At 44.2% G+C, this 26989-nt stretch overlaps 1 protein-coding gene across 2 annotated transcripts in view; it reads left to right on the forward strand.

The window, feature by feature from the left end:
• LOC145530502 (uncharacterized) overlaps window positions 1-26989 on the forward strand; it is a 146767-nt gene that overhangs the window by 65127 nt on the left and 54651 nt on the right. Inside the window, exon 1 of one of the 2 annotated variants that reach the window (XR_014071844.1) lies at window positions 14968-15332. The exons of the other annotated variant lie outside the window; for it this stretch is intronic. The gene's annotated coding sequence lies outside the window, so the exon portion shown is untranslated. Of the gene's footprint in view, window positions 1-14967; window positions 15333-26989 lie in introns of those variants that run through there. 2 annotated transcript variants of the gene reach the window in all.

Here is a 26989-nt window from a genome sequence, read left to right on the forward strand (position 1 = left end):
GAGTACACAGGAAAGGGCTTGAGTCTCACTAGTTTTTCCCCTTAAGCGTCACACAAACACCCTGTCCTGACATCCTTTTCAGTTTCACAGTACACAGCTGAGGTTGCATATGGGCCTAGGGGGCTGTATTCTCAGGAATGAGCTCTGAATTAGGAACACGCGCATCAGAAGTGGATGCTCGCTGATCCTTGCCTTAAGATTCCTTGAGGCCTTGATGCCACGTGAGATTCTGGTTCCAGCCAGAATGTAGGAGACAGACTCGATGGACATGAGTTTGGGTAGACTCTGGGAGTTGGTGATGGACAGGGAGGCCTGGCGTGCTGTGATTCATGGAGTCGCAAAGAGTCGGACACGACTGAGCGACTGAACTGAAACCCAACCAAGTTCTGTCTACATGGTAGATTCAGGCCTCTCTAAATCTTGTCTAGGGGTTGCCTTGTAGCTGAGATGGAAAAGAATCTGCATGCAATGCAGGAGACCTGGGTTTGATCCCTGGGTTGGGAGGATCACCTGGAGAAGTGAATGGTTACCCACTACCAACATTCTTGCCTGGGGAATTCCATGCATGGAGGAGCCTGGCAGGCTACAGTCCGTGGGGTCACAAATGTCAGACATGATAACACTTTCATTTTCACTTTTCAAGTCTTGTCTACATTGATTATCTTTAATGAGACCGTGTGCTTTCTTCAGTGAGAACATTAGACCTGACTATTCCGTGTGCACTAGGACATGGAGACCTGAGTAGAGACCTGGCCTGGCCTCAGTCCTAGAAAACTCCATGCCTGCGTCTGAATGTCAGTGCTCAGATGTCTGGGGTCTGGGGCTGAGGTGGGCTTCTCTGGGTAACCGTGCTCTTCTCTGAGCGGGGCTCCATGGCCCTCCCGGGGGTCAGTGCTGCGGTCGGGCTCCTAGTCTGTCCCCCTGCCAGGTTCACCTTCCCTGGGGCGCCTGCAGACCCCTCAGGTGGGCTACCTGGTAATCATTCCAATGTTCCAGCACATTCAGGTTGAGTAGGGAGGCAGGTTCACCTGGTGAATTGGTTCCAGGGCACAGGGATCGGGAAGAAAGTCAATGGGCAGCAGGTGAGGCTGCGGCTGTGCTCTCCTTCCAGTCGACTCTCTCCTCCCAGTCGACTCTCTCCTCCGAAGAGAACAGAGCTGCCTCTCGTCTCCCAGCCCAGCTCTCCTGTTTTCTCAGCGCCTCAGCGGGACAAGAAAGACAGAGCCTGCCAGAACCGAGGTAGTGTGTTCACCTCTAGCATGAGCTTTCAAACCAGCAAAAAATCACACAGAACCAAAGCGAAACCAGAAGGGGCCTGACTTCTCATGGACAATTGAGGGGAGAGGAGACTGACCCTAGACTTCTTTCTAGGGTCCCAGGAAGTCCCAGGGACCTGGCTCGTTTACACACTGGGGGCCCTCCGACCACAACCATGGTGTTCTGACCAAGGGGACGTAGACTCCAGGTTGGGTGGTCTGGGGACTGTGTGAGTCTCACCCCATCTGCATGGGTCAGGATCACGTGTGTGGGGAGACCACACACACACAAAGATAAGAGAAAGGGAAGAATACATGAGAGCTTCACTTGTGTTTAGGAATCAATACTTTACGGTGTTCACTTTATACAGGCCTGTGCCTGTTTGCCTCTTTACCCCTGGGAGGTTCACCCTCCCTGGGGCTCCTGGAAACTCCTCAGGTGTCTGCCTTGTAATTATTCCAATTCACTAGGATGGGCCTGGTGAGAAGGGAGGCAGGTTCACCTGGTGAGTTGGTTGCAGGGCACACGGATCAGGCAAAGAGCCAAAGGGCAGCAGGTGAGGCTGCTACTGTGATTTCCTTCCAGTCGACCGTCCCTCCTCAGCAGAGAGCAGACCTGCCCCTCGTCTCCCAGCCCTGCGTCTGGCGTGTTTTCTCAACACCTCAGTGGAACAAGAAAGAACCAAGCCTGCCAGAACCAAGGTAGTGTGTTCAACATTATCATGAAAGCTGTAAAAACAGTTACTATCACACAGAACCAAAGGGAAAAGAGGAGGACTTCTCTGGGACCAGTGTGGGGAGAGGAGACCGACCCTACACTTCTTTCTGCCATCCCAGGAGATTACAGGAACCCACTTGTTTTCACTTTAGTGGCCCAAGCAGCAGAGACATGGTGTCCTAACCAATGGTCATGGGACCCCAAGTGGAGGGTCTGGGGAGGTGGTGTCACCTTGGAGGCTGTGGAAATGTGTCCCCAGGTACAGGGTCTGGAGATTGTGTGGGTCTCACCGCCCGCCCCCCCCACGGGTCAGGATCCTGTACCCGGAGACCACATATCTGCTCTTTACCTGCAGTTTGTCTTGTCTCCTCGGAAATTCCCAGCATCTGAATTGAGGGTGTTGCCCTGATTAACCGGTGGTCCTTTTCCTTCTCTTCATCTTGTCGCAGTCATATGAGGTCAAGCACCTTTGAGTGGGTTTCTGCTCTGTGATCTGCTGAGTGAAAATCTTTGGTGGTGTCGTATTAATCTCATAGCATATCACACGTCTAATCACAGGGGTCATGACTGTCTGGTTTCCCCTAGACTGAGCTCATGTGATTTAATTCCTAACTTCATTGTTATTTTAAATTTGAGCAGAGTTGATTTCCAGTGTTTTGTTTTAGGTATATACGAACTTCCTTCAGTTATACATAGACATATATCTATCCTTTTACTGTTTTTTGCCTCATATAGGATATTAGCATTTTTTTCAGTAGAGTTGCCTGTTCTATTTATTCCATAGGTCCTTCTTCATTATCAACTTGATATATATATTAGTGTGTTTATTTTCATTCCAAACTCTTAATTTACCCCTCCCTTCTAACTTTGTTTTGATCATCATAATTTGGTTTTCTCAGTCTGTGAGTCTGTTTCTGTTTTGCACATTAGTTCCTTGGTATGAATTTATAGATCCCACCTATACGTGGTATCTTAGGATATTTGTCTTTTTCTCTCTGAGTTACCTTACTTAGTATAATAATTTCTTAGTACATCTATGCTGCTCCCAATATTATTTTTCTGTTTTATGACCGTGTAGTCTTCGTTTTTCTGTCACTGGACATTTTGGTGGATTCTATGTCTTGGATATTGTAAATAGTGCTACCCTGAAAATTGGGGTGCACGTATCATTTCAAATGATGAATTTCTCCACATCTAAGCCTGGGAAGGGATTGCAGGATCATATGATACATCTGTGTCTAGTTTTTCAGAGAACCTCCATGCTGTTTTCCCTAATGGCTTCACCAGTTACATTCCCACCACGATTGTGGGAGGATTCCCTTTTCTGTACATTCTCTGCAGTATTATCGTAGATCTTTTTGACAATGGCCATTGTGATCAGTGTGAGGTAATACCTCACTGTAGTTTGACTGGCATTGATTTAATAATTACTGGTGTGGAGTATCTTTCCATGTGCTTTTATTATTTTATACCTTGTGAGTACAATTTACTTCTTGAAACTTGGCCCTGTTTGGAATTCTTTTCTCATAACTTACCCCAGGACATTTTTTGAGGGGGCACGTGTCATTTACAGCCCTGTCATACTTGTGACTATTAAGAGCTCTTCAGCACCTGTTTTATGGTTTCCCTGCTGGCTCATTGGTAAAGAATCCGCCTGCAATGCAGGAGAATTGCAGGAGACATGGGTTCAATCCCTGGGTTGGGAAGATCCCCTGGAGAAGGAAATGGCAACCCACTCCAGTATTCTTGCCTGGAGAATTCCACGGACAAAGGAGCCTGGTGGACTACGGTCCCTACGGTCACAAAGAGTCAGACACAACTAAGCGACTAAACAACAGCAGTGCCTGTTTTGATGTGTATATATTGGTCTGAGCCAGCTAATTACTCCCTGCTCCCCCTTTCCATTTTGGCACCCGTAACTTTCTTTCCTAAGTCTGTGATGTTTCTCTTTTGTAATGAAGTTCATTTGTATCCATTTTTAGATTCCACCAGAAGGGGTATTCTACGATATCTCCCTTTCCCTGTCTCACTTCACTTAGTGTGATCACCTCTGGTTCCTTCCCTGTAGCTCGAAACGGCAGTGTTCATCCTTCTGTATGTCTGAGTGATAACGCGCTGGGTATATGTACCCCGTTTCCTGTATCCGTCCCTCTGTCCTAGTATACTCGAGTTGCTTCCTTGTCTTGGCTATTGTACCTAGTGCTGCCATGATCAGTAGTGGGGTATAGGTGTGTTTTTAAATTTTGGTTTTTCTCGGGATCTAAGCCTTGGTATGAAATTGCTGCATCACTTGGTATTTCTATGTTTAGTTTTTTGAGACCCTCTATAATGTATCCCCTAGTGGGTGTACCATTTTATATTCCTACCAACAGTTTAGGAGGGCTGCCTTCTCTTCACACCCTCTGCAGAATTTATTGCTGTAGGTTTTTTGATATGGCCACTCTGATCAGTGTGAGGTGACACCTCGTTGTACATTTGATTTTTCTCTAAGAACTGGTGATGCTGAGTGTATTTTTATGTTCTTTATGGCCATCTCTATGACCTCTCTGGAGAAACGTGCATTTAGATCTGTGGGCGATTTTTTATTGAGATTTGTTGTTGCTGTTGTTTATGTTGAGCTGTGTGAGTGATTTGTATGTGTGTGTTTCAGGTGTTCAGGAACTTGGTTCATTAATACGTAATATTTATCTATTCTCGTTTGGGTTCTCGTTTCATATAGGTGATTAGGGTGTGTTCAATAAACTTCCCTATGCTATTCAGTAGGTAGTTGTTGATCATCTATTTGACGTATATTAATGTGTGTATGTTAATTCCAATCCCTTAAATTATCCCGCCTGCATCTGGAGGATAATGGGCACTCCAGGTCCATTGTGGAGGCACACGGCCTGCCACATGCTCCCAGCTCTCTCAGCCCAGGACACTCCAGCCTTGGGACCCAAGCCAATCAGGCTCCAGATATGTGACAACAGTCTTTTTTTTTTTTTTTTTTGCTTTTTAAAAAAATTTTATTTTTTTTAATTTATTTATTTTAGTTGGAGAATAAGTACTTTACAATACTGTGATGGTTTTTGCCATACATCAACATGGATCGACCACAGGTATACATGTGTCCCCCACATCCTGAACCCCCCCCGCCTCCCTCCCCACCCTGTCCCTCTGAATTGTCCCAGAGCACTGGCTTTGGGTGACCTGCTTCATGCATTGAACGTGCGCTGGTCATCTGTTTTCCATATGATAATGTACATGTTTCAATGCTATTCTCTCTCAAATCATCCTACACTCACCTTCTCCCACTGAGTCCAAAAGTCTGTTCTTTACATCGGTGTCTCTGATCAGAGTTAGCATTTCTTTTTCGTTTTTCCCACCGTTTGAACTGGAGTGTATAGGTGAATTACTGCCTCGGTGGTGTTTTTTTTTCCTTTTCCTTCTACCACAACTTGTTTCACTTCTATTAATACATAAATATGTATATATTTTGGGTTTATTCTATATAGGTTATTACAGAGTGTGGAGTAAGTTTCATTGTGTTATACAGTGGGTCTTGGTCATTTATTTTATAAACAGTGTTGGGCTTATATTAGTCTGAAGTTACTCATTTCTCCATGCTCCACATCTTTATCTCTTTGTGACTGGAAATTTCTAAGTCTATGAGGCATTGTCTCCAGGCAACAAGTTCATCTTTATGCATCTCTAGATTCCACCTGGACTGATATCATATGATACTTGTCTCTCCCTGTCCGCCTTAATTCACTTGGAATGATCAGCTCTACTTTCTTTTCTGTGGCCAAACTTGACATTATTTCCTAGTTCTTTATTGTTGAGAAATATTGTCATGTGTACATGTACCCCATTGTCTGTGTCTATCCATTCATCTGTTCTACAATTAACTTGATTCTCTGTCTTGGCTGTTTTACGTAGTGGGGCCAGAATCGCAGGGTGACTCATCTCTTTTAAAATTTTGGTTGTCTCCAGCTGGCTTTCTCAATGCCATCCCAGTCCAGACATGAGACTCCAGACTCCAGGGATGGGATAGTATCCCCAGAGAGGGAGTTTGCAGGGAATAAACTAGGCATTGCTTTTTTTCTTTCTTTTTTTCCTCATGCCGATCCTATGTTGGAGTATAGTTGATTTGTAGTTTTGTGCTTACTGTCAGTGTACAACGCTGGATTCAGTATTGACATATACATACAGTATGTCTGTTCTTCTTTGGATTCTTTTTCCATAGAATTTACTGCAGAAGGTAGAGCGAAGTTCTGTGTGCTTATATGTACCGCATGTTCTTTAAGCTTTGATCTGTCGGTGGACCTTTTGATGGTCGTGTGTCTCGGCCGTTGTAAATAATGCTGCAGTGTGTCATTTTGAATGATGGCTTTATCGGGATGCCAGGCCTAGGTGTGGGAATGTCAGCTCCTCGGCATATTTCCCTTGGAAGTTTTTCTGGCGTGTCAGGGCTGTCTTTTCTAGTAGCTATTGCCAGTGTCCCTTCCTACCAACTGTGTGTGTCGGGGGGGTTCCCCTCTCCTCTTGACCCTCTCCTCCATTTACTGTTTGTAGACTTGTGAGGATGGTCATTCTGACTGGTATAATTTTATTTCTTGTAGTTGTTTTGATTGGCATTCCTCCTGTAATAATTCAGGATGCTGAATATCTTGTCCTGTGAAGGTATGGTTTTTTTCTTTTTCTTTTCTCCTTCATGGTTGCAAGGAAAATACACCTGTTTCAGTTAACTTTTTGATAGTGGGTTGTGTTTGTAATTTATTTCTGCAATGTTCTTTCTAGGACTTTTCCTGAGGGCAACTGTCATTAATGGCCCCCAAAAGGTTGTGAATTGGAAGTGCCAGTAAGCACAGGTCAGGCTTCCTTGGTGACTCAGATGGTAAAGAATCTGCCTGCAGTGCAGGAAACCCGGGTTCAATCCCTGGCTCAGGAAGATCCCCTGGAGAAGGGAATGGCAACCCACTCCAGTATTCTTGTGCGGGAAATCCCATGGACAGAGGTGCCTGGCTGGTAAGCACAGGCGGTCAACTTGTAGTTACAGAAAATGTCCACATGGTGGCAGCGGTTTTCATGCCCAACTCTGGTTCTTGGGGCAACCAGAATCTAAGGAAAAGTTGGCTTCCTAGGCTGTGAACTAGAGTGGAATGTACCTGAGCAAACACCCAAGGGCTTGTGTATCACCACTACATGTTCCCCCTAAAGCTTCACCCCTTTCCTCCAGACTCATCCCAACCAGGGCCACAGCACCCTGCTGAGGTGCTAGGAGGCTGCACTCTCAAGAAGGAGGTTTAAGATGGGAACCCCAGCACCAGGAGGACTGAAAGCTGGGTGGCATTTCCAAGGTTCTTGAGGCCAGATAGTCATCAAAACATCCTTTAGGTGTGCTAAGGACTATGGCCCCTGTCAGAGCAAACCAGAAGGTACAAGTTTAAGAGGGGACTCAATTAAGGGCACCCTGTCTGGTGGTTTCAGCCCCACCCCAGTCCAGCCTTGGACCGAAGTCTGCTCGGGCTGCAGCCATGGGATAGCAGCCGGGGTCAGGAAGTCAGCAGAAACCAACTCGGCAAGGCTTTTCTTCCATATTCTTTTCTTTAATTTCGTGCCTGTGGTATGCTGCAGTATCGTCGGTGTGCAATGTTGTGCCTGTTGCTAGTATCCAGCTACCTGATTGAGTTATGACATGTATGTAAAGCATACGTGTTCTTTTTCGGATTCATCTGCTGTGGAGGTTATTGCAGAAGGTGGAGCAAAGTTCCCTGTGCTGAATATCGTGTCCTTGTGGACTATCTGTTACATATACAGATTTCTGTGGATATGGTAGAGATACAGATTTCTGTAGAAGGAACAAAGAAAGGAAGGGGATAATCCTTGTAGATTATCTATTACACATACACATTTCTGTGTATATGTTAGTCCTGACTTGCTAATTAATCCCTGGCTTTTCTTTGGTTTTATTAATTTTTTTTGAATTCTTTGTTTGTATTTAAATTCTCAGTCTCTTTTTATGTTTAAATTCTGTTTTATGTTTATGTTATGTTTATGTATTATGTTTATGTTTAAATATTATGTTTAAATTCCTTTGTATCTCTTTTGCCCAGAAGGGACATCACATGTTACAGTCTTCCTCTGGCTGGCTGACTTCACTTGGTGTATGATCCTCCAAGATCTATCCCTGTGACTACCAGTGGCATAATTTGATGATTTCAGTGGTAGTCTTTCATGGCTGAGTATTAGATCATTTTCTGTATGTGCCACATTGCTTTTAGGCTTTAATCTGGACATTTTGCTGGGTCTGCGTTCAGGCTGCTTTAACGAGTGCTGAAGTGAACATTGGGGTGCATGTGACTGCTTGAAAGATGGTTTTCTTGGGATATAGGCCCAGATGTGGGAATGTCAAATGGTAGGCTTAGGTTGCATTTATTGTTTGCAGTCTTGTGAGGATGGCCAATCTGGTGAGATTTGATTTCTCATTGTCATTTTGGTTGCCATTCCTCCTGTAGTAATTAGGAATGCTCAGCATCTGGTCCTGTGGAGGTTAAGTTTTTTTTTTTTTTTCCTCCTTCATGGTTGTGAGGAAAACTTACCAGTTTTAGTTGATTTTTTGAAGGTCAGTTGTGTTTGTATTTTTTTCTGCAATATTCTCCCGAGGACCTTTTCTGAAGGCAGCTGTTATTAACAGTCCCCAAGGTCTGTAGATGACACTACCCTTATGGCAGAAAGTGAAGAAGAACTAAAGAGCCTCTTGATGAAAGTGAAAGAGGAGAGTGAAAAAGTTGGCTTAAAGCTCAACATTCAGAAAACTAAGATCATGGCATCTGGTCCCATCACTTCATGGCAGATAGATGGGGAAACAGTGGCTGACTTTCTTTTTCTGGGCTCCAAGATCACTGCAGATGGTGATTGCAGCCATGAAATTAAAAGATGATTACTCCTTGGAAGGAAAGTTATGACCAACCTCGATAGCATATTAAAAAGCAGAGACATTACTTTGCCAACAAAGGTCCGTCTAGTCACGGCTATGGGTTTTCCAGTGGTCATGTACGGATGTGAGAGTTGGACGATGAAGAAAGCTGAGCACCGAAGAATTGATGCTTTTGAACTGTGATGTTGGAGAAGACTCTTGAGAGTCCCTTGGACTGCAAGGAGATCCAACCAGTCCATCCTAAAGGAGATCAGGTGTTCATTGGAAGGACTGATATTGAAGCTGAAACTCCAATACTTTGGCCACCTGATGCGAAGAGCTGACTCATTTGAAAAGACCTTGATGCTGGTAAAGATTGAAGGCAGGAGGAGAAGGGGACGACAGAGGATGAGATGGTTGGGTGGCATCACCAACTCGATGGACATGGGTTTGGGTGGGCTCAGGGAGTTGGTGATGGACAGGGAGGCCTGGCGTGCTAGGTTCATGGGGTCACAAAGAGTCGGACACGACTGAGCGACTGAACTGAACTGAACTGAGGTCTGTTGAATTGGAGGTACCGGTAAGCACAGGTGGTCAAGTTGCAGTTATAGACAGTGTCCACGAGGGGGCAGCACTTTCCCACCCCCAACTCGGATTCCTCAGGCAACCAGAGCCTAAGGAAGAGCGGGCTTCCTAGGCTGTAAATTAAAGTGCAGTGTGCCTGAGTATCGGAGAAGGCAATGGCACCCCACTCCAGTACTCTTGCCTGGAAAATCCCATGGACGGAGGAGCCTGGTAGGCTACAGTCCATGGGGTCGCTAAGAGTCGGACACGACTGAGCGACTTCACTTTCACTTTTCCCTTTCATGCACTGGAGAAGGAAATGACAACCCACTCCAGTATTCTTGCCTGGAGAATCCTAGGGACGGCGGAGCCTGGTGAGCTGCCGTCTATGGGGTCGGCACAGAGTTGGACACGACTGAAGCGACTTAGCAGCAGCAGCAGCAGCAGTGCCTGAGTATACACCCAAGGGCTTAGTCTCAATACTTCTTCCCCCTAAAGCTTCACCCCTTTCCTTCAGACTAATCCCTGGACCACAGCACCCTTATGAAGTGCCAAGGAGGCTGCACTCTCAGGAAGGAGGCTGAGCTGGGGAACCCAGCACCAGGAGACATGGAAGCTAGTAGACTTTTCCAAGGTCACCGAGGCCAAAGTGTCAGGACACCATCGATTGTGTACCCTAGGGACTGTGGTCCCTGCCAGATCAAACCAGAAAGTACAGATTTAAGAGGCGCCTTAATGAAGAGCAACCAGCCTGGTCGATTCAACCCCATCACAGTCCAGCCATGTATACAGCCTGCTGAGGCTCCAGGAATGGGATGGAAGCCCAGGTCAAGTGATTATTTCATATATGAAAATAGAATTTTCTGTATATCCTATATGAACACATGGGTGCAAATTTAATGAATGAAAATACAATTTTCTATATTTCATATATGAAAGCATATGTGCATATTTCCTATTTTGTGAATGAAAAGATAAGTACAAATTTCATGAACATAGAATTTTCTATATTATACAAAAGTATGCATGATTTTAATGTATAAAAAGGTGCATATTTCATTGAAAAATAGAATTTTCAATGTTTCATATATAAAGAGATGGGTGCATACTTTATGAATAAAATATAGTTTTCTATATTTCATATATGAAAACATGGGTGCATATTTCATGGATGAAAATGGAATTTTCCCTATTTCATATATGAAAACATAGTTGCTTATTTCAAGATGAAAATAGAAATTTCTTCGTGTAATATATGAAAACATGAGTGTATATTTCATGAATGACAATGGAACTTTTAATATTTCATATATGAAAACATGGGTGCATATTTTATATATGAAAATAGAATTGTTTATATTTCATATATGACACTGTGGGTGCCTGTTTCCTATATGAACATGGAATTTTCCATATTTCTCATATGAAAATATGAGTGCATATGTCATACATAGAAATAAAATTTTCTATATTTCATAGATGAAAATATAGATGCATATTTTATATATAAAGATATTCATATTTCACAGAGGAAAATATATGTATATTTCATATAAAAATAAAATTTTCTGTATTTCACAGATGAAAATATAGGTGCATATTTCATATATGAATAGAGAATTTTCTATATATTATAGGTGAATATATAGGCGCATATTTCATACATGAGTTTTCTATATTTCATAAATGAAAAGATAGGTGCAAATTTCATATATGAAACAGAATTTACTATACATCATAGTTGAAAATGTTGAATATTTCGTATATGAAAATGGACCTTTTTGTATTTCATATAGAATAACATAAGCCCAGCTGTGGTAATGTCAGATCCTAGGCTTATTGTCTTGATCGCTTTCATTCGGGCATGCCTACACTGTCCTTTATTGTGGTTGTTGCCGATGTACGTTCCCACCGACAGTATAGGAGGTTTCCCCTTACTCCAAACTCACTCCTGTGTTTATTGTAGACTTGAGGATGGCCATTCTGACGGGTGGGATTTGATTTCTCATTGTCATTTTGATTGGCATTCCTCCTGTAATGATTAGGGCTGCTGAGCATGCTGTCCTGTGGCGGAGGTATGGAGTTTGTTGGGGTTTTTTCCCTTTAAGGATGTGAGGGAAATAGACCTGTGGCAGGTGGGGTCGTTTGTGTTTGGAATTTATCTTGCAATACCCGCTACAGAACGTTTCCTGAGGGCAGCTGTCATGAGCATCCGCCCAGCCCTTGTGAATTAAAGATGCCAAGTTCTAGCGGTCAGATGTAGTTGCAGGAAGTGTCCACAAGGCGGCAGCACTTTTTGATGCCCACCTCTGGTTCTCGGGGCAAGCAGAGGCTTCGGGAAAGTCGGCTTCCGGGCTGTGAAATAGAGTGGAATATACCTGAGCAAAAACCCAAGGGCTTGTGTCTCACTACTTTTTCCTCTTAAAGCATCACAAACACACCCTTCTTGATAGCATCACTTTTTTCACCTTAGCCCTTTTTGATAGCTGTTTTTTGTACTTTCGGAGTCTATCCATATACTGGCTGTAGCCAATATATATTGCCACCAACAACTTAGGAGCATTCTTTTTCTTCCACGCTCTCTCTATATTTGTTGTTTGTCAACTTTTGATGATGGCCATTGTGAATGGTGAGATTTGGTGTCCCTTGTCATTTTGATTGGCATTCCTGCAGCCCTTTAGGGACGCTGAGCATCTTGTCCCGTGGTGGAGGTTTGATTTAGTTTTATTTTTTGGTTTTTTTCTTTAAAGGGTGTGAGGACAATTTACCTTTGGAAGCTGGCTTCCTGGAGTTGGCTGGTTTTGGAATATATTTCTCCCATACCTGCCCCAGGGCATTTCCTGAGGGCAGCTGTCATTAATAGAACCACAGCCCTTGTGAATTGACGTGCCTGTGTGCACTGGTGATCAAGTTGTAGTTACAGAAAATGTCCGCAGGATGGCAGCACAATTTCTTGCCCACATTCGGTTCCTGGGGCAACTATATCTTTAAGGAAAGTTGGCTTTCTGGTCTGTGAATTAGAGTGGAATGTGCCTAAGCAAACACCCAAGAGCTTGAGTCTCACTTCTTTCTCCCTTAAAGCAGCTCACAAACACCCCGTCCAGACTAATCCCTTCTGGGTCCACAGCACACTGCTGAGGGTGCCTATGTGCCTAGGAGGCTGCACTCTCAGGAAGGAGGTTTGAGCTGGGACCCCCAGAACCAGGAGAAGTGGAGGCTCCATGATTATCGCTCCAACTCTGAGAAGCCTTGGTCCCACTTAGCACTCTGGTCCCCACCAGAACACAGCAGACAGTAGAATTTTAAAAAGGGTTCAACGGATGGCAATGTGCCAGGCTGTGTCAACCCCACCCCAGTTCAGCAGTGGGATCCAAGCCTGCTCAGCCTCCAGGGTTGGGATAGTATACTGGCTGATGCTGTTGTATATTCCCACCAACAGCTTAGGGTGATTGTTTTTTCCTCCAGGCTCTCTCCTGCATTTATTTTTTGTAGACTTGTGATGATGGCCAGTGTGAGTGGTGAAATTTGATTTTCCCTTGTCATTTTGATTGACATTCCTCCCGCATTTAGGGAATCAATCGTAGCATCGTTTCCTGTGGTGGAGATTTGCGTTTGTTTTGTCTTTTTTTTTCCTTAAAGGGTTGTGATCACAATTTACCTTTGGCCGTTGGTTTCCTGAAAGTCAGCGGTGTTTCAAATTTTTTTCCAATATTCGTCCCTGATCCTCAGGGCAGTTGTCACCAACAGAATCCCAGGCCTAGTGAATTGAGGTTCCTTTAGAACCTGTGATCAAATTTTATTTAACAGAAAATATCCACGAGGTGGCAGCACTTTTTTAAGCCCACCTTTGGTTCCTGTGGGTAACCAGAGCCTTAGGGCAAGTTGGCTATTTGGGCTGTGAAACAGAGTGGCATGTGCCTGAGTACACAGGAAAGGGCTTGAGTCTCACTAGTTTTTCCCCTTAAGCGTCACACAAACACCCTGTCCTGACATCCTTTTCAGTTTCACAGTACACAGCTGAGGTTGCATATGGGCCTAGGGGGCTGTATTCTCAGGAATGAGCTCTGAATTAGGAACACGCGCATCAGAAGTGGATGCTCGCTGATCCTTGCCTTAAGATTCCTTGAGGCCTTGATGCCACGTGAGATTCTGGTTCCAGCCAGAATGTAGGAGACAGACTCGATGGACATGAGTTTGGGTAGACTCTGGGAGTTGGTGATGGACAGGGAGGCCTGGCGTGCTGTGATTCATGGAGTCGCAAAGAGTCGGACACGACTGAGCGACTGAACTGAAACCCAACCAAGTTCTGTCTACATGGTAGATTCAGGCCTCTCTAAATCTTGTCTAGGGGTTGCCTTGTAGCTGAGATGGAAAAGAATCTGCATGCAATGCAGGAGACCTGGGTTTGATCCCTGGGTTGGGAGGATCACCTGGAGAAGTGAATGGTTACCCACTACCAACATTCTTGCCTGGGGAATTCCATGCATGGAGGAGCCTGGCAGGCTACAGTCCATGGGGTCACAAATGTCAGACACGATAACACTTTCATTTTCACTTTTCAAGTCTTGTCTACATTGATTATCTTTAATGAGACCGTGTGCTTTCTTCAGTGAGAACATTAGACCTGACTATTCCGTGTGCACTAGGACATGGAGACCTGAGTAGAGACCTGGCCTGGCCTCAGTCCTAGAAAACTCCATGCCTGCATCTGAATGTCAGTGCTCAGATGTCTGGGGTCTGGGGCTGAGGTGGGCTTCTCTGGGTAACCGTGCTCTTCTCTGAGCGGGGCTCCATGGCCCTCCCGGGGGTCAGTGCTGCGGTCGGGCTCCTAGTCTGTCCCCCTGCCAGGTTCACCTTCCCTGGGACGCCTACAGACCCCTCAGGTGGGCTACCTGGTAATCATTCCAATGTTCCAGCACATTCAGGTTGAGTAGGGAGGCAGGTTCACCTGGTGAATTGGTTCCAGGGCACAGGGATCGGGAAGAAAGTCAATGGGCAGCAGGTGAGGCTGCGGCTGTGCTCTCCTTCCAGTCGACTTTCTCCTCCCAGTCGACTCTCTCCTCCCAGTCGACTCTCTCCTCCGAAGAGAACAGAGCTGCCTCTCGTCTCCCAGCCCAGCTCTCCTGTTTTCTCAGCGCCTCAGCGGGACAAGAAAGACAGAGCCTGCCAGAACCGAGGTAGTGTGTTCACCTCTAGCATGAGCTTTCAAACCAGCAAAAAATCACACAGAACCAAAGCGAAACCAGAAGGGGCCTGACTTCTCATGGACAATTGAGGGGAGAGGAGACTGACCCTAGACTTCTTTCTAGGGTCCCAGGAAGTCCCAGGGACCTGGCTCGTTTACACACTGGGGGCCCTCCGACCACAACCATGGTGTTCTGACCAAGGGGACGTAGACTCCAGGTTGGGTGGTCTGGGGACTGTGTGAGTCTCACCCCATCTGCATGGGTCAGGATCACGTGTGTGGGGAGACCACACACACACAAAGATAAGAGAAAGGGAAGAATACATGAGAGCTTCACTTGTGTTTAGGAATCAATACTTTACGGTGTTCACTTTATACAGGCCTGTGCCTGTTTGCCTCTTTACCCCTGGGAGGTTCACCCTCCCTGGGGCTCCTGGAAACTCCTCAGGTGTCTGCCTTGTAATTATTCCAATTCACTAGGATGGGCCTGGTGAGAAGGGAGGCAGGTTCACCTGGTGAGTTGGTTGCAGGGCACACGGATCAGGCAAAGAGCCAAAGGGCAGCAGGTGAGGCTGCTACTGTGATTTCCTTCCAGTCGACCGTCCCTCCTCAGCAGAGAGCAGACCTGCCCCTCGTCTCCCAGCCCTGCGTCTGGCGTGTTTTCTCAACACCTCAGTGGAACAAGAAAGAACCAAGCCTGCCAGAACCAAGGTAGTGTGTTCAACATTATCATGAAAGCTGTAAAAACAGTTACTATCACACAGAACCAAAGGGAAAAGAGGAGGACTTCTCTGGGACCAGTGTGGGGAGAGGAGACCGACCCTACACTTCTTTCTGCCATCCCAGGAGATTACAGGAACCCACTTGTTTTCACTTTAGGGGCCCAAGCAGCAGAGACATGGTGTCCTAACCAATGGTCATGGGACCCCAAGTGGAGGGTCTGGGGAGGTGGTGTCACCTTGGAGGCTGTGGAAATGTGTCCCCAGGTACAGGGTCTGGAGATTGTGTGGGTCTCACCGCCCGCCCCCCCCACGGGTCAGGATCCTGTACCCGGAGACCACATATCTGCTCTTTACCTGCAGTTTGTCTTGTCTCCTCGGAAATTCCCAGCATCTGAATTGAGGGTGTTGCCCTGATTAACCGGTGGTCCTTTTCCTTCTCTTCATCTTGTCGCAGTCATATGAGGTCAAGCACCTTTGAGTGGGTTTCTGCTCTGTGATCTGCTGAGTGAAAATCTTTGGTGGTGTCGTATTAATCTCATAGCATATCACACGTCTAATCACAGGGGTCATGACTGTCTGGTTTCCCCTAGACTGAGCTCATGTAATTTAATTCCTAACTTCATTGTTATTTTAAATTTGAGCAGAGTTGATTTCCAGTGTTTTGTTTTAGGTATATACGAACTTCCTTCAGTTATACATAGACATATATCTATCCTTTTACTGTTTTTTGCCTCATATAGGATATTAGCATTTTTTTCAGTAGAGTTGCCTGTTCTATTTATTCCATAGGTCCTTCTTCATTATCAACTTGATATATATATTAGTGTGTTTATTTTCATTCCAAACTCTTAATTTACCCCTCCCTTCTAACTTTGTTTTGATCATCATAATTTGGTTTTCTCAGTCTGTGAGTCTGTTTCTGTTTTGCACATTAGTTCCTTGGTATGAATTTATAGATCCCACCTATACGTGGTATCTTAGGATATTTGTCTTTTTCTCTCTGAGTTACCTTACTTAGTATAATAATTTCTTAGTACATCTATGCTGCTCCCAATATTATTTTTCTGTTTTATGACCGTGTAGTCTTCGTTTTTCTGTCACTGGACATTTTGGTGGATTCTATGTCTTGGATATTGTAAATAGTGCTACCCTGAAAATTGGGGTGCACGTATCATTTCAAATGATGAATTTCTCCACATCTAAGCCTGGGAAGGGATTGCAGGATCATATGATACATCTGTGTCTGGTTTTTCAGAGAACCTCCATGCTGTTTTCCCTAATGGCTTCACCAGTTACATTCCCACCACGATTGTGGGAGGATTCCCTTTTCTGTACATTCTCTGCAGTATTATCGTAGATCTTTTTGACAATGGCCATTGTGATCAGTGTGAGGTAATACCTCACTGTAGTTTGATTGGCATTGATTTAATAATTACTGGTGTGGAGTATCTTTCCATGTGCTTTTATTATTTTATACCTTGTGAGTACAATTTACCTCTTGAAACTGACTTGAAACTTGGCCCTGTTTGGAATTCTTTTCTCATAACTTACCCCAGGACATTTTTTGAGGGCAGGTATCATTTACAGCCCTGTCATACTTGTGACTATTAAGAGCTCTTCAGCACCTGTTTTATGGTTTCCCTGCTGGCTCATTGGTAAAGAATCCGCCTGCAATGCGGGAGAATTGCAGGAGACATGGGTTCAATCCCTGGGTTGGGAAGATCCCCTGGAGAAGGAAATGGCAACCCACTCCAGTATTCTTGCCGGGAGAATTCCACGGACAGAGGAGCCTGGTGGACTACGGTCCCTACGGTCACAAAGAGTCAGACACAACTGAGCGACTAAACAACAGCAGCACCTGTTTTAATGTGTATATATTGGTCTGAGCCAGCTAATTACTCCCTGCTCCCCCTTTCCATTTTGGCACCCATAACTTTCTTTCCTAAGTCTGTGGTGTTTCTCTTTTGTAATGAAGTTCATTTGTATCCATTTTTAGATTCCACCAGAAGGGGTATTCTATGATATCTCCCTTTCCCTGTCTCACTTCACTTAGTGTGATCACCTCTGGTTTCTTCCCTGTAACTGGAAACGGCAGTGTTTCATCCTTCTGTATGTCTGAGTGATACTGCGCTGGGTATATGCACCCAATTTCCTGTATCCATCCCTCTGTCCTAGTATACTCGAGTTGCTTCCTTGTCTTGGCTATTGTACCTAGTGCTGCCATGATCAGTAGTGGGGTATAGGTGTGTTTATAAATTTTGGTTTTTCTCGGGATCTAAGCCTTGGTATGAAATTGCTGCATCACTTGGTATTTCTATGTTTAGTTTTTTGAGACCCTCTATAATGTATCCCCTAGTGGGTGTACCATTTTATATTCCTACCAACAGTTTAGGAGGGCTGCCTTCTCTTCACACCCTCTGCAGAATTTATTGCTGTAGGTTTTTTGATATGGCCACTCTGATCAGTGTGAGGTGACACCTCGTTGTACATTTGATTTTTCTCTAAGAACTGGTGATGCTGAGTGTATTTTTATGTTCTTTATGGCCATCTCTATGACCTCTCTGGAGAAACGTGCATTTAGATCTGTGGGCGATTTTTTATTGAGATTTGTTGTTGCTGTTGTTTATGTTGAGCTGTGTGAGTGATTTGTATGTGTGTGTTTCAGGTGTTCAGGAACTTGGTTCATTAATACGTAATATTTATCTATTCTCGTTTGGGTTCTCGTTTCATATAGGTGATTAGGGTGTGTTCAATAAACTTCCCTATGCTATTCAGTAGGTAGTTGTTGATCATCTATTTGACGTATATTAATGTGTGTATGTTAATTCCAATCCCTTAAATTATCCCGCCTGCATCTGGAGGATAATGGGCACTCCAGGTCCATTGTGGAGGCACACGGCCTGCCACATGCTCCCAGCTCTCTCAGCCCAGGACACTCCAGCCTTGGGACCCAAGCCAATCAGGCTCCAGATATGTGACAACAGTCTTTTTTTTTTTTTTTTTTGCTTTTTAAAAAAATTTTATTTTTTTTAATTTATTTATTTTAGTTGGAGAATAAGTACTTTACAATACTGTGATGGTTTTTGCCATACATCAACATGGATCGACCACAGGTATACATGTGTCCCCCACATCCTGAACCCCCCCCCGCCTCCCTCCCCACCCTGTCCCTCTGAATTGTCCCAGAGCACTGGCTTTGGGTGCCCTGCTTCATGCATTGAACTTGCGCTGGTCATCTGTTTTCCATATGATAATGTACATGTTTCAATGCTATTCTCTCTCAAATCATCCTACACTCACCTTCTCCCACTGAGTCCAAAAGTCTGTTCTTTACATCGGTGTCTCTGATCAGAGTTAGCATTTCTTTTTCGTTTTTCCCACCGTTTGAACTGGAGTGTATAGGTGAATTACTGCCTCGGTGGTGTTTTTTTTTCCTTTTCCTTCTACCACAACTTGTTTCACTTCTATTAATACATAAATATGTATATATTTTGGGTTTATTCTATATAGGTTATTACAGAGTGTGGAGTAAGTTTCATTGTGTTATACAGTGGGTCTTGGTCATTTATTTTATAAACAGTGTTGGGCTTATATTAGTCTGAAGTTACTCATTTCTCCATGCTCCACATCTTTATCTCTTTGTGACTGGAAATTTCTAAGTCTATGAGGCATTTTCTCCAGGCAACAAGTTCATCTTTATGCATCTCTAGATTCCACCTGGACTGATATCATATGATACTTGTCTCTCCCTGTCCGCCTTAATTCACTTGGAATGATCAGCTCTACTTTCTTTTCTGTGGCCAAACTTGACATTATTTCCCAGTTCTTTATTGTTGAGAAATATTGTCATGTGTACATGTACCCCATTGTCTGTGTCTATCCATTCATCTGTTCTACAATTAACTTGATTCTCTGTCTTGGCTGTTTTACGTAGTGGGGCCAGAATCGCAGGGTGACTCATCTCTTTTAAAATTTTGGTTGTCTCCAGCTGGCTTTCTCAATGCCATCCCAGTCCAGACATGAGACTCCAGACTCCAGGGATGGGATAGTATCCCCAGAGAGGGAGTTTGCAGGGAATAAACTAGGCATTGCTTTTTTTCTTTCTTTTTTTCCTCATGCCGATCCTATGTTGGAGTATAGTTGATTTGTAGTTTTGTGCTTACTGTCAGTGTACAACGCTGGATTCAGTATTGACATATACATACAGTATGTCTGTTCTTCTTTGGATTCTTTTTCCATAGAATTTACTGCAGAAGGTAGAGCGAAGTTCTGTGTGCTTATATGTACCGCATGTTCTTTAAGCTTTGATCTGTCGGTGGACCTTTTGATGGTCGTGTGTCTCGGCCGTTGTAAATAATGCTGCAGTGTGTCATTTTGAATGATGGCTTTATCGGGATGCCAGGCCTAGGTGTGGGAATGTCAGCTCCTCGGCATATTTCCCTTGGAAGTTTTTCTGGCGTGTCAGGGCTGTCTTTTCTAGTAGCTATTGCCAGTGTCCCTTCCTACCAACTGTGTGTGTCGGGGGGGTTCCCCTCTCCTCTTGACCCTCTCCTCCATTTACTGTTTGTAGACTTGTGAGGATGGTCATTCTGACTGGTATAATTTTATTTCTTGTAGTTGTTTTGATTGGCATTCCTCCTGTAATAATTCAGGATGCTGAATATCTTGTCCTGTGAAGGTATGGTTTTTTTCTTTTTCTTTTCTCCTTCATGGTTGCAAGGAAAATACACCTGTTTCAGTTAACTTTTTGATAGTGGGTTGTGTTTGTAATTTATTTCTGCAATGTTCTTTCTAGGACTTTTCCTGAGGGCAACTGTCATTAATGGCCCCCAAAAGGTTGTGAATTGGAAGTGCCAGTAAGCACAGGTCAGGCTTCCTTGGTGACTCAGATGGTAAAGAATCTGCCTGCAGTGCAGGAAACCCGGGTTCAATCCCTGGCTCAGGAAGATCCCCTGGAGAAGGGAATGGCAACCCACTCCAGTATTCTTGTGCGGGAAATCCCATGGACAGAGGTGCCTGGCTGGTAAGCACAGGCGGTCAACTTGTAGTTACAGAAAATGTCCACATGGTGGCAGCGGTTTTCATGCCCAACTCTGGTTCTTGGGGCAACCAGAATCTAAGGAAAAGTTGGCTTCCTAGGCTGTGAACTAGAGTGGAATGTACCTGAGCAAACACCCAAGGGCTTGTGTATCACTACATGTTCCCCCTAAAGCTTCACCCCTTTCCTCCAGACTCATCCCAACCAGGGCCACAGCACCCTGCTGAGGTGCTAGGAGGCTGCACTCTCAAGAAGGAGGTTTAAGATGGGAACCCCAGCACCAGGAGGACTGAAAGCTGGGTGGCATTTCCAAGGTTCTTGAGGCCAGATAGTCATCAAAACATCCTTTAGGTGTGCTAAGGACTATGGCCCCTGTCAGAGCAAACCAGAAGGTACAAGTTTAAGAGGGGACTCAATTAAGGGCACCCTGTCTGGTGGTTTCAGCCCCACCCCAGTCCAGCCTTGGACCGAAGTCTGCTCGGGCTGCAGCCATGGGATAGCAGCCGGGGTCAGGAAGTCAGCAGAAACCAACTCGGCAAGGCTTTTCTTCCATATTCTTTTCTTTAATTTCGTGCCTGTGGTATGCTGCAGTATCGTCGGTGTGCAATGTTGTGCCTGTTGCTAGTATCCAGCTACCTGATTGAGTTATGACATGTATGTAAAGCATACGTGTTCTTTTTCGGATTCATCTGCTGTGGAGGTTATTGCAGAAGGTGGAGCAAAGTTCCCTGTGCTGAATATCGTGTCCTTGTGGACTATCTGTTACATATACAGATTTCTGTGGATATGGTAGAGATACAGATTTCTGTAGAAGGAACAAAGAAAGGAAGGGGATAATCCTTGTAGATTATCTATTACACATACACATTTCTGTGTATATGTTAGTCCTGACTTGCTAATTAATCCCTGGCTTTTCTTTGGTTTTATTAATTTTTTTTGAATTCTTTGTTTGTATTTAAATTCTCAGTCTCTTTTTATGTTTAAATTCTGTTTTATGTTTATGTTATGTTTATGTATTATGTTTATGTTTAAATATTATGTTTAAATTCCTTTGTATCTCTTTTGCCCAGAAGGGACATCACATGTTACAGTCTTCCTCTGGCTGGCTGACTTCACTTGGTGTATGATCCTCCAAGATCTATCCCTGTGACTACCAGTGGCATAATTTGATGATTTCAGTGGTAGTCTTTCATGGCTGAGTATTAGATCATTTTCTGTATGTGCCACATTGCTTTTAGGCTTTAATCTGGACATTTTGCTGGGTCTGCGTTCAGGCTGCTTTAACGAGTGCTGAAGTGAACATTGGGGTGCATGTGACTGCTTGAAAGATGGTTTTCTTGGGATATAGGCCCAGATGTGGGAATGTCAAATGGTAGGCTTAGGTTGCATTTATTGTTTGCAGTCTTGTGAGGATGGCCAATCTGGTGAGATTTGATTTCTCATTGTCATTTTGGTTGCCATTCCTCCTGTAGTAATTAGGAATGCTCAGCATCTGGTCCTGTGGAGGTTAAGTTTTTTTTTTTTTTTCCTCCTTCATGGTTGTGAGGAAAACTTACCAGTTTTAGTTGATTTTTTGAAGGTCAGTTGTGTTTGTATTTTTTTCTGCAATATTCTCCCGAGGACCTTTTCTGAAGGCAGCTGTTATTAACAGTCCCCAAGGTCTGTAGATGACACTACCCTTATGGCAGAAAGTGAAGAAGAACTAAAGAGCCTCTTGATGAAAGTGAAAGAGGAGAGTGAAAAAGTTGGCTTAAAGCTCAACATTCAGAAAACTAAGATCATGGCATCTGGTCCCATCACTTCATGGCAGATAGATGGGGAAACAGTGGCTGACTTTCTTTTTCTGGGCTCCAAGATCACTGCAGATGGTGATTGCAGCCATGAAATTAAAAGATGATTACTCCTTGGAAGGAAAGTTATGACCAACCTCGATAGCATATTAAAAAGCAGAGACATTACTTTGCCAACGAAGGTCCGTCTAGTCACGGCTATGGGTTTTCCAGTGGTCATGTATGGATGTGAGAGTTGGACGATGAAGAAAGCTGAGCACCGAAGAATTGATGCTTTTGAACTGTGATGTTGGAGAAGACTCTTGAGAGTCCCTTGGACTGCAAGGAGATCCAACCAGTCCATCCTAAAGGAGATCAGGTGTTCATTGGAAGGACTGATGTTGAAGCTGAAACTCCAATACTTTGGCCACCTGATGCGAAGAGCTGACTCATTTGAAAAGACCTTGATGCTGGTAAAGATTGAAGGCAGGAGGAGAAGGGGACGACAGAGGATGAGATGGTTGGGTGGCATCACCAACTCGATGGACATGGGTTTGGGTGGGCTCAGGGAGTTGGTGATGGACAGGGAGGCCTGGCGTGCTAGGTTCATGGGGTCACAAAGAGTCGGACACGACTGAGCGACTGAACTGAACTGAACTGAGGTCTGTTGAATTGGAGGTACCGGTAAGCACAGGTGGTCAAGTTGCAGTTATAGACAGTGTCCACGAGGGGGCAGCACTTTCCCACACCCAACTCGGATTCCTCAGGCAACCAGAGCCTAAGGAAGAGCGGGCTTCCTAGGCTGTAAATTAAAGTGCAGTGTGCCTGAGTATCGGAGAAGGCAATGGCACCCCACTCCAGTACTCTTGCCTGGAAAATCCCATGGACGGAGGAGCCTGGTAGGCTACAGTCCATGGGGTCGCTAAGAGTCGGACACGACTGAGCGACTTCACTTTCACTTTTCCCTTTCATGCACTGGAGAAGGAAATGACAACCCACTCCAGTATTCTTGCCTGGAGAATCCTAGGGACGGCGGAGCCTGGTGAGCTGCCGTCTATGGGGTCGGCACAGAGTTGGACACGACTGAAGCGACTTAGCAGCAGCAGCAGCAGCAGTGCCTGAGTATACACCCAAGGGCTTAGTCTCAATACTTCTTCCCCCTAAAGCTTCACCCCTTTCCTTCAGACTAATCCCTGGACCACAGCACCCTTATGAAGTGCCAAGGAGGCTGCACTCTCAGGAAGGAGGCTGAGCTGGGGAACCCAGCACCAGGAGACATGGAAGCTAGTAGACTTTTCCAAGGTCACCGAGGCCAAAGTGTCAGGACACCATCGATTGTGTACCCTAGGGACTGTGGTCCCTGCCAGATCAAACCAGAAAGTACAGATTTAAGAGGCGCCTTAATGAAGAGCAACCAGCCTGGTCGATTCAACCCCATCACAGTCCAGCCATGTATACAGCCTGCTGAGGCTCCAGGAATGGGATGGAAGCCCAGGTCAAGTGATTATTTCATATATGAAAAGAGAATTTTCTGTATATCCTATATGAACACATGGGTGCAAATTTAATGAATGAAAATACAATTTTCTATATTTCATATATGAAAGCATATGTGCATATTTCCTATTTTGTGAATGAAAAGATAAGTACAAATTTCATGAACATAGAATTTTCTATATTATACAAAAGTATGCATGATTTTAATGTATAAAAAGGTGCATATTTCATTGAAAAATAGAATTTTCAATGTTTCATATATAAAGAGATGGGTGCATACTTTATGAATAAAATATAGTTTTCTATATTTCATATATGAAAACATGGGTGCATATTTCATGGATGAAAATGGAATTTTCCCTATTTCATATATGAAAACATAGTTGCTTATTTCAAGATGAAAATAGAAATTTCTTCGTGTAATATATGAAAACATGAGTGTATATTTCATGAATGACAATGGAACTTTTAATATTTCATATATGAAAACATGGGTGCATATTTTATATATGAAAATAGAATTGTTTATATTTCATATATGACACTGTGGGTGCCTGTTTCCTATATGAACATGGAATTTTCCATATTTCTCATATGAAAATATGAGTGCATATGTCATACATAGAAATAAAATTTTCTATATTTCATAGATGAAAATATAGATGCATATTTTATATATAAAGATATTCATATTTCACAGAGGAAAATATATGTATATTTCATATAAAAATAAAATTTTCTGTATTTCACAGATGAAAATATAGGTGCATATTTCATATATGAATAGAGAATTTTCTATATATTATAGGTGAATATATAGGCGCATATTTCATACATGAGTTTTCTATATTTCATAAATGAAAAGATAGGTGCAAATTTCATATATGAAACAGAATTTACTATACATCATAGTTGAAAATGTTGAATATTTCGTATATGAAAATGGACCTTTTTGTATTTCATATAGAATAACATAAGCCCAGCTGTGGTAATGTCAGATCCTAGGCTTATTGTCTTGATCGCTTTCATTCGGGCATGCCTACACTGTCCTTTATTGTGGTTGTTGCCGATGTACGTTCCCACCGACAGTATAGGAGGTTTCCCCTTACTCCAAACTCACTCCTGTGTTTATTGTAGACTTGAGGATGGCCATTCTGACGGGTGGGATTTGATTTCTCTTTGTCATTTTGATTGGCATTCCTCCTGTAATGATTAGGGCTGCTGAGCATGCTGTCCTGTGGCGGAGGTATGGAGTTTGTTGGGGTTTTTTCCCTTTAAGGATGTGAGGGAAATAGACCTGTGGCAGGTGGGGTCGTTTGTGTTTGGAATTTATCTTGCAATACCCGCTACAGAACGTTTCCTGAGGGCAGCTGTCATGAGCATCCGCCCAGCCCTTGTGAATTAAAGATGCCAAGTTCTAGCGGTCAGATGTAGTTGCAGGAAGTGTCCACAAGGCGGCAGCACTTTTTGATGCCCACCTCTGGTTCTCGGGGCAAGCAGAGGCTTCGGGAAAGTCGGCTTCCGGGCTGTGAAATAGAGTGGAATATACCTGAGCAAAAACCCAAGGGCTTGTGTCTCACTACTTTTTCCTCTTAAAGCATCACAAACACACCCTTCTTGATAGCATCACTTTTTTCACCTTAGCCCTTTTTGATAGCTGTTTTTTGTACTTTCGGAGTCTATCCATATACTGGCTGTAGCCAATATATATTGCCACCAACAACTTAGGAGCATTCTTTTTCTTCCACGCTCTCTCTATATTTGTTGTTTGTCAACTTTTGATGATGGCCATTGTGAATGGTGAGATTTGGTGTCCCTTGTCATTTTGATTGGCATTCCTGCAGCCCTTTAGGGACGCTGAGCATCTTGTCCCGTGGTGGAGGTTTGATTTAGTTTTATTTTTTGGTTTTTTTCTTTAAAGGGTGTGAGGACAATTTACCTTTGGAAGCTGGCTTCCTGGAGTTGGCTGGTTTTGGAATATATTTCTCCCATACCTGCCCCAGGGCATTTCCTGAGGGCAGCTGTCATTAATAGAACCACAGCCCTTGTGAATTGACGTGCCTGTGTGCACTGGTGATCAAGTTGTAGTTACAGAAAATGTCTGCAGGATGGCAGCACAATTTCTTGCCCACATTCGGTTCCTGGGGCAACTATATCTTTAAGGAAAGTTGGCTTTCTGGTCTGTGAATTAGAGTGGAATGTGCCTAAGCAAACACCCAAGAGCTTGAGTCTCACTTCTTTCTCCCTTAAAGCAGCTCACAAACACCCCGTCCAGACTAATCCCTTCTGGGTCCACAGCACACTGCTGAGGGTGCCTATGTGCCTAGGAGGCTGCACTCTCAGGAAGGAGGTTTGAGCTGGGACCCCCAGAACCAGGAGAAGTGGAGGCTCCATGATTATCGCTCCAACTCTGAGAAGCCTTGGTCCCACTTAGCACTCTGGTCCCCACCAGAACACAGCAGACAGTAGAATTTTAAAAAGGGTTCAACGGATGGCAATGTGCCAGGCTGTGTCAACCCCACCCCAGTTCAGCAGTGGGATCCAAGCCTGCTCAGCCTCCAGGGTTGGGATAGTATACTGGCTGATGCTGTTGTATATTCCCACCAACAGCTTAGGGTGATTGTTTTTTCCTCCAGGCTCTCTCCTGCATTTATTTTTTGTAGACTTGTGATGATGGCCAGTGTGAGTGGTGAAATTTGATTTTCCCTTGTCATTTTGATTGACATTCCTCCCGCATTTAGGGAATCAATCGTAGCATCGTTTCCTGTGGTGGAGATTTGCGTTTGTTTTGTCTTTTTTTTTCCTTAAAGGGTTGTGATCACAATTTACCTTTGGCCGTTGGTTTCCTGAAAGTCAGCGGTGTTTCAAATTTTTTTCCAATATTCGTCCCTGATCCTCAGGGCAGTTGTCACCAACAGAATCCCAGGCCTAGTGAATTGAGGTTCCTTTAGAACCTGTGATCAAATTTTATTTAACAGAAAATATCCACGAGGTGGCAGCACTTTTTTAAGCCCACCTTTGGTTCCTGTGGGTAACCAGAGCCTTAGGGCAAGTTGGCTATTTGGGCTGTGAAACAGAGTGGCATGTGCCTGAGTACACAGGAAAGGGCTTGAGTCTCACTAGTTTTTCCCCTTAAGCGTCACACAAACACCCTGTCCTGACATCCTTTTCAGTTTCACAGTACACAGCTGAGGTTGCATATGGGCCTAGGGGGCTGTATTCTCAGGAATGAGCTCTGAATTAGGAACACGCGCATCAGAAGTGGATGCTCGCTGATCCTTGCCTTAAGATTCCTTGAGGCCTTGATGCCACGTGAGATTCTGGTTCCAGCCAGAATGTAGG

The sequence above is a fragment of the Giraffa tippelskirchi genome, chromosome 12, assembly GCF_054371585.1.
Source record: "Giraffa tippelskirchi isolate mGirTip1 chromosome 12, T2T-mGirTip1v1.2.pri, whole genome shotgun sequence".
Taxonomy (NCBI): domain Eukaryota; kingdom Metazoa; phylum Chordata; class Mammalia; order Artiodactyla; family Giraffidae; genus Giraffa; species Giraffa tippelskirchi.